This window comes from Cynocephalus volans, chromosome 9 (assembly GCF_027409185.1).
Source record: "Cynocephalus volans isolate mCynVol1 chromosome 9, mCynVol1.pri, whole genome shotgun sequence".
Lineage (NCBI taxonomy): Eukaryota > Metazoa > Chordata > Mammalia > Dermoptera > Cynocephalidae > Cynocephalus > Cynocephalus volans.
The window spans coordinates 117227629-117236451 of NC_084468.1; the positions used below are offsets into that span (position 1 = coordinate 117227629).

General features: G+C 38.1%; 1 pseudogene; it reads left to right on the forward strand.

Moving 5' to 3' along the window:
* Positions 1-1104: 1104 nt before the first annotated feature.
* Positions 1105-3919, forward strand: LOC134385786 (R3H domain-containing protein 2-like; annotated as a pseudogene).
* Positions 3920-8823: the final 4904 nt, after the last annotated feature.

Here is an 8823-nt window from a genome sequence, read left to right on the forward strand (position 1 = left end):
TGAACATGATACACTTTAACCTCAATTTTCTCAAGTGTAATATGAAATAATGTTTTCAACCTCAAAGTGTTGCAGTAAAATGTAAATAAAAGCAAAAAAGACCTCAATACACTGGCACATATTAAGGGCCCAGACAATTATACCCTCTTCCCACACTGATACACAAATAATGGACCATTCTTCAGGTAAGACCATCATATGACAATCGTATTAGGAGATGAATGCATTTGACAATGTTAGCTGATCTTGCAAAATACTGAATTAAGTTTACTGGCCTTAGTCTCATTTCAGGAACACCAAGTATCTGATCGAGCAGGGGCTTAACTACTCTAAGTAAAGATAATTCTCGTATCACACAGGTATTCATCATTCTGGTCTCTGTTAGTTACTCATTATCATATTCAAATACATGCTGCTAGTACTCGTCAGTCTTGTACTGTTGGTCAATAAGAAATGATACCAGAGAAAAAGAAATAACCTTAGTATATTCAAAGAATCAGGTTCTTAAGCCAAATTCTGCACCATGAAAAATCCACTTAAATGAAGAAGTTTTGGGAAACAAACTATTAGCCGAGGAGAAACCATATCCCTCTTCTATTCTGTGTACTTAGTTAAACCTCTAGTGTAATAGCATGGACCTAAAGAATAAATTCACCTAAAAATATAGTCACCAACTACACAGAAATCCATGCTATCTTTTTAATATAAACAAAATTATTTCCAATAAAAACATTATCATAGTTATTACAATACACTCTATTTTAAATTTTAAATAATGAAAGATGAAACAAAATGAAAAGTAAGACCTAAGCACTCATTTTCTTTTTTCTTTTTTTAGGCAAATTTTATAGTTCAATGAATAATAGTAGTATTAATTTTACTAATTTATAAATTAGTAAACGTGATGATAATCCTTTGCTTCCTTTCTGGATTTGGTTTTCCCCTTTTCTCCTTTGTTCCCCCTTCCTTTCCAAGCCCCTTTCCCCTCTCCCACACTCACCCCTGCACTCCTGCCCCAGACTGGGATACGCATGGTAAGCGGTGAGAAGAGGCCACCCCTAGAAGCACACAGCTGCAGCCACTGGACTCCAGCAGAGGGTAAAGATGCGGGGATCCTCCTGCTATGGCCTGCATGAGGAGTCCATAGGTGTTATATCTGAGACTCCAGGTAGGGAGGAAATTAAAAAAAGAAAAACTGTAAAGATAGCATTTTTCCACAGAAAATACAGAGGTGGATGTCAAATCTTGGTCATGCAAAGAAAAAATCCAAGTCCAATTCCAGGCAGAATTTGGTGCACAGCCTGGCCGTGTGTGAGGAGTCCTCCACCCCATGTGCTGATGGGCCACTAGAAATTCAGGGTATAATTCAATTGCACATCAGTTACCCCTCTGACAAGGAGGAAGGAAAGTCCACAAAAGATGTCTCTGAAAAGGAAGACAAGGACACATACAAAGAAATGGCCTCAAGGAAGATGCTGTCCAGAGACAAGGCTCCACTGAACTAGACCTATATGAATTTCATGGAAATACTCCGAAAAAGACCCAAGGGACAGGATGATGCTGTTAAAATTAGAACAGGAGATTCTGATATTTATTAATTATAATAACAAGTTCAAGAAGTTCCCTCATATCACTGGATAATATTACACTGGGTAGCTGCCTATTTGGAAATTGACTATAACGTTGATCAGACTGGAAAATCTGTCATCATCAACAAAAACAGTAACACAATAATCCTTGAATAGAGAGTCTCAAGACATACAAAGGATCAGACAAATACAGAATTTCAATGGATTATTCCTCAAGAGAGACAATGCCAGTACAGACTGAGATGATAACCAAACTTGCAAGAACAGATATCTAAATGACATTAGGGGAACCACAAGGGGCTAAGCCACACTTCAAGCAGCCACCAGAGCAGCAGACAGTGAACTCAAATCTCTGGAGCCACAGCCTTGGAGCATGTGATCTCCTGTCAGCAAGGCCAACAGCTTCAGCAGAATCTCTATGCTTAACTGGTGACAGTATCGGGATCAGTAAAGGTGGTAGTGTGGGAAGGATCTCCAGGCCAGGTATGGTACTAGATGTCCCAGAAGTCTGCACCCAGGTCACCTCATCCCAGTCTATCCAGGGCCTTCTCCCTTCTACTTCCCAGTGTCAACTTCCTGCTCTCTCACTCATGCTTTAGCAACAGCCACCCTTGAACAATCACAAGATCTCACAGGTAGATGACCTCAGCACCTCCCTTAGAAAAATGAGCCTTAGCCACCAAGATTCTACTGAAGCAGCTGACCCATTCTCAGCTCTGTTCCAGTCTTCACTTAATTCTCAGCACACTCAGCAAACAAACTCCATCATGGTGCAGCCCCTCCCACAATACAGCACCTCCCCACTTCCACCTCTAGACTACTCAGCAAGACCTGTCATCCCAGGGCTACATGATGCCCCTCAACGGATGCAGATTTCATACTGTTCCCTTGGACAGTATCCTAACTACAATCAGCAATACTGATGCACCTTGCCCCCATTTAACCAGTGGCCTACTTCTCCTAACTTGTTCAAAATCTGCTTCAGTCATCCCAGAACCCTGGTTTATAGCCCATAATGCTTAACCAGGAGCAGGTGCCTTATCAAGGCTTGACTGGTATCCAGCAGCCCCAGAACCTGGGCCTGCTCATCAAACAGAGGAGGAGCATAGGGGGCCAGATGCAAGGCCTGGTGGTTTTGTACATACCACTTCCTTCTTGCCAAATCCCAGAGGGTAAAGATTTGCAAAACGTCATCCAGCCACCTTTCCTGGAACTCATTCTTGTCTCTACAAGCCACTCTGTGGAAGGGGAGCCTCCTGGCACAGGGCATACCAGTGTACTACAGCAGGATCCCGTTGGCTCAGCTGAAGTATGAAAGCCCTTCTGTGGGGTTTCTGCAACCTCTTGGCTCTGAGCAGTACCCGATGCCTCAGTCTGCCTCTCTCTGCCATCCACCATAGATGCCATGGCAGTACTAAATGTCACCTTGTGGACCAAGTGTGGAGGTCATGCAGAATGTCCTTAGTGGACCCTAGTCTTCCCCCTGGCTCTCAGAAGCCATCCATGGTCCATTGAAGTCACTGGAAACATTACAGGATGGATCACTAGGAGTAGAAATCTGGAGACTTGTGCCATCCTGACAGCAGCCCCCAGGTCAACACACGAATGAGCAGCAGCCCAGTCACATCGACTCATTCTCCAGCACTTTCTCTTGTCACCAGCATCAGCAATGTCTACATAGGACTCAGTCCCCTGCCCATCCTCACAGGCAGTTTTCCCAGCCTGACAGGCACTACCCCATGTTGGGCCAGCCACTACAGTACAGTCTGTCCATCTGCCCTCCCTTGCTCCATGGCCAGTCAACTTACGTGGTGATCTAGGAACAGAATGGACTGAAGCATGGAAACTGAATCAAGCACTCCAATTTGCCTCCACTGACTTGGGGACAACATACATTGCCCTAGGGATGGTGCTGAAGGTGACATATCTCCCTGGGGGCATCACCCTTACTGAGGCAGACGAATTCTACATTCAGCTCGCCATTTCTGGCTCGAAGATCCATTGGCTCAAGGGTGCTCCAGGGCTCCCTGGCACAGGTTGGGGTGACAGTAGTGGCACCACTGAGACTGGCTGCCATGCAGACCTCGCTGCCTTGTACACCATTAGGCTGTGTCCAGCCTAAAATGCTTCCCTTCACCTCAAAAACTCCATGAGTCATTTCAAACTTCAAGTGGTCAATACAAACTATGAACAGGATGGTGGAGCGCGCCAGCTACCAATACATGGAGAAGGGGGAGGAACTGGCACAGTGGAGGTGGGGTGCAGGGCGGAGGGGGCAAAGGGATCCTCACAAACCGGGGACAGAGGCAGGAAGTAAAGACAGAGGCTAAACTGGAGCCTAAGACATTAGGGATGAAGATGGAAAAAGAGGCACTCACACTGGCACTGGATTCTTTCTTGCTCCCCTGCCGCAGGTCCCTTCTTTTTCCCTGGATGGCCCCATCTACCTCCCTGTTCTTCTCATCCTTTTCTATGATTTTTAAAAATCTTTTCTCCCATCATGAAATTAATTTCTTTCATATTTTTTGTAAGGTAGAATCGAGAGGGCTCCATGCTCCTCTATCCTATTTCCTTACTATATATTTATATACACAGGATCAAGAAAAATGAAATTGATTTCCCCTTTCTCTCACCTCCCCCAGCTTCTGCCCCCAAGCACTACACAGTTAAAACCTGGGCATTCCCCCCAAACCCCAGAACATTTGTATATTGTTTAAGGTTCATGCTGCAGTAACAGACACAGTATTTAATTGCACAAAAATTCTCAGATGTTTGTTGGGTATATTCACTGTAAATTTTATTTAATCTGATTTCTCATTTGTTTGGGGATTATTTGGATGGAGTTTGATTATGTTTTTAAATATAAAAAGCTCTATCACTGGGAAAAAATATGATGATCCGCTTCAGCTTTGGAGACATAACTAGAATATATACCTTCAGCATCTGATCCAGTTTTCTGGTAAAACTGCTTTGAAATTTGTCACCATTAAAAAGTTTTTTCTACTGAAAGCTTACTCACATATTGTCCATTCTGTCTAAAACCACCTATTCATCTTCTGAGCTCCTTAACTTCCTAACTAAAAAAAAAAGAAAGAAAGAAAGATAGTGAGTGGGATGGTGATTAGAGTGATTAGAGTAAAGATCCTTCCCAATTAGTAAGAGGTAGTAGGGCAGATTGGGATTATGAGTTGAGATGGGGGCATAGGGTAACTTCTCAGCTCTAATAGTAACTAGTTCTCAACCTTTCTGGCTTAAATTTTTCACTTATAAAATGAGGATGATAATGCCTACCTACAGCAAAGGATTAGTGAACACAAAATCATTTAGCAGAGAATCAATATATAGCATCACTTAAATATTAATTGGTCATGAGCCTCATCACATCCTCCACTTTTGACTCACCTCTTTCTCATTTCACTTTATTCTCCCACAAATCCTAAACTTTTGAGCTACTGTCCTGTCTCTTTCATTTTTTAACCAGGCTTCTTGAAGGATTTGTCTCTGCTTCTCTTTAGCTCCCCCATCAGCATTCAATGCTCAACCCACTAAAGCTGACATAAAAATAAGGTTTTTAACATACTCGATATGGTTTATACACATCTACATTTTGAAATGCAACCTATGTGCCAGAGACAATTTATATCCACCAGGTGCATACTCCATCCTCCATTCCCTTATTTTTATTTAAATACAAAAGATGGTTTTTTAGCCTGTCTGTGTTACCACACAAAATAAAAGACTACATTCCCAGGGCTTCTTTGTATCTTGGTAAGATTGACTAAATTCTGATAAAAGAGATGTAAACAGAATGGTATTGGAGGTTTGCTAAGTTTCCTTAAAAGTGAAGGCCTATGCCTTCTTCCTTTCCTATCCCAATTTGCTATTGTGACACCAGTGTGATGAAACATTACACCAGAAATTTTAGACCTGGTGGGAGAAGTGCCATATCTTGGGATGGCAGAGTGGACATCTAGAAGCAGCCTGGATGACTTTGTAAAGTTCAAATCAGCCTAAGTTGCCTTCCACTAGGCTTCTTCTATTAGAGTGAAATAAATTTCTATCTTGTTTAAGGTCTTGTGATATGGGAGTATTTTTGTTCTCTGTAGCTAAGCTAATCCAATCAATTCTATGTATGTGACCCAGACATCTCTGATGAGCTCCAGTCCTGTAATTACAAGCTGCTATTTAATATCTCAAAGAAACTTCAAACTGAAACTTTCTGAAATCAAATTCAACATTTGTCTCTTTGAAACTCCCCTCTTTCCCACATTTAATATCACAATTAAAAATGCCAAAACCTGCCCACTTATTCAAAAACTACATTATCCTAGGTGCTTCCTCTCTCATTTTTAATATATAGTAGTCAATAATATTACCACTATATAACTTTTGAATTAATCTCCACCTTGAATTTACCCCCATTTCAACAGTATGTTCTTTTTGTATCTATCTCTATAATAGCAGATTAATGTCACATTATCAATATGCATACTGAATTTTATACATTTGAGTAGACATTTTATGATATTGACCAATGATATCAATATTTTGATAAGTAATAATGATGTCTAAAACTCATGGTCAATAAGTGGCAATTATTCTCAGCTATAGGCTAAACATAGATGGCAATGCTACTGCTAGGCTGTCTCATATATTAACTTTTAAAAAAATATTTTGAATTGAGTACTACAGAAAATTATTGAAACATTCTGGTATGTTTAGTAGGGTTTCTTTATTGACTAAGGAATTCAATCAGTATATATTCATTTTTAAATCTACTTTATCCCAGTAGAAGAAAGATCAGACTTGAATTTCATAGCTATAAAATAATCATTTTTTCATCACCTCCTCCCAGTCCATTTTATATGTTCACCTGCAGGAGATCAGAAGATTCTGCTCTATGAAAATTAATCCAGGATAAATGAACTCCTAATATTGATACTTTAGAATCCTTGATTGAGTAACTCAACAAGGTATACTAACTGTCAACCAGCTGACCCATGCACACTGAACATTCAACCAACTTTTTCATGCACACTGAACATTCAACCAACTTTTTCATTCCGAGCATCAAATCAATATTTTAGTTCAGCTTTTAGAAATGAATCTATGGTTAATGAGCACCACACATAAAGCAGCCCTCAAACGAAAAATAGTGAACAAAATCAACACACAGTAAATAGGATCATGGAGGAAATAGGAGAAACGTAGAAGGATAATAATTCCAAAAATATATTATTTGTTCAGAGAGATAAAAGAGATAATGCATCCATAATAGTACAAGGGGATTATTTAAAAAAGCAAATCCATAGTAAAAGGAAAAACTCTTAGAAATTAAATATATGATAACAGACATAAAAATATCCAATGGAAGGGTTGTAAGATCAAGTTGAGAAAAAAATTTAGAAAGCAAAAAAATAGGAAAAGGTAATAAAATTAGGGCACACATTTTATTCAAAGAAGTTTCAAGGAAAAAATAGAATAAAGAAAATGAAAAAGAAGAAACTATTAAAGAAAAAGTATCAAAATATTTCCAAAGTCTGAAAAATATTTACTTTCAGTTGCAAGAGGTCTGCTGAGTACTCAACACAGTGTAATATATTTTTTCGTTTTCTCTTTTTCAGGGAAGTGGAACACAGGTTGTATTGCTTAAAAATTTCAAAATACCATGGATAAGGAGAAGATCATAAAATCTTCTGGAAAGATAAATAAGCACAAAGGTCACACTACGAGATCTCAATTTAGAATCAGAATGTCATAAGATTGTTCAAGAGAAACACTGGAACCTAGAAGAAATAGGATAGCATCAACATTCAGAAGAATATCAATTCCTAAACTAGAACTCTACTTTCAATCAAATATAATGTTCACTAATGTTTTTCAGAATTGTAGGACTTCAAAAATATAATGCCTATGATCCATTTCTCATAGGTTTCTGGAGGACGCATTCACCTAAAATAAAGAAATAACCTAGAAAGAGGATAAACAAAAGACTGAACACAGGAGAAAGGCAAAGAGAATGTCCAGGATAATGAAAAGAAGTCCTGAGTTGGCAGCTGTGTAGCTGGCCTAGAGATCAGCTACTGCAGAATGGAATTAGAACCTGGCATGGAAAAAAGGAAAAAAAGAGAGAGAAAAAAAGAAACTAGGAATTACCTGATGTGTTTGTACTGAGATGATTTTATAGTATATTGGGGTTGTTGAAGTGAGAGGTATATACAAATTAAACACAGGATAAAACAAGTTATTAATTCCAGATAAAAACAGTTGCACAAGAAAAGAATTACATTCAAAGTACAATATTTAGTTCAGATATGAGCAAATCTATATACACATAATAATGATAAGACTGAATAATACTTTAACTAAAAATTTATAATAAAACTCTCGGGATAAGGAAGGTAGAACTGTGTTTCTACATGTACAAGCAGACAGTTAAAAGAGCTTCTACTCTGCAACATTAATAGATACATAAAGTCTAAAATGAAAAAATCAAGAAATAGAAATATCAATGTCCTTTTTAGATATGTAGATACAAATACCAGATTGCCACCGGGGATTGGATATCTTGGATATGAAGGGTGGCAGCAGTAGATCTCTGTTTTTGCAATGTTGTACTATCAAATTATAATTTTAACTTATTACATTGAAAAAATTAAATTAAAAATAATTATTTTTAGGAAACTAATAATTTGAAATATGTTAAGATTTAAAATAATCAAATATTTCTTAGGAGGACAAAGGATATAATTACTAAGTGCATTGTAACGGTCACAAAAGTGATTGAAAAATAATACTTTGAACATTTTCGACTATTTTTAAAAATTTGAAAACTATTGATCTCCAAATGTGTATATTTTCCTCACCTAATTTTTATGCTACATATTTAGCATACCCTCTTTTTCACTGTTAGCAAAGTTCAATATTAGACTCAACTCTACCCAAATTTTAAATTAATGAAGTGTGAATTAATGTACCATAACATGCTAGACAGAAAAATCCCAAACACTGGCATAAATTCTGCCTCTGAACCAAACTCAACTGAAAACTATCAAATCTGAAAATAATCTCCATAAAAGTCCCATATTTTACATCTTTAAAAAGTCACTATTAAGATTAAAAAAAAAAAAAAAGAAAAACAGTCTCCATTATCTATCTGAGGTTGAGGTAGAAAACACATTAAAAATGTTCCCCATTTTATTACTTGTGCACCATCAAGAAACTTCACTTCTGC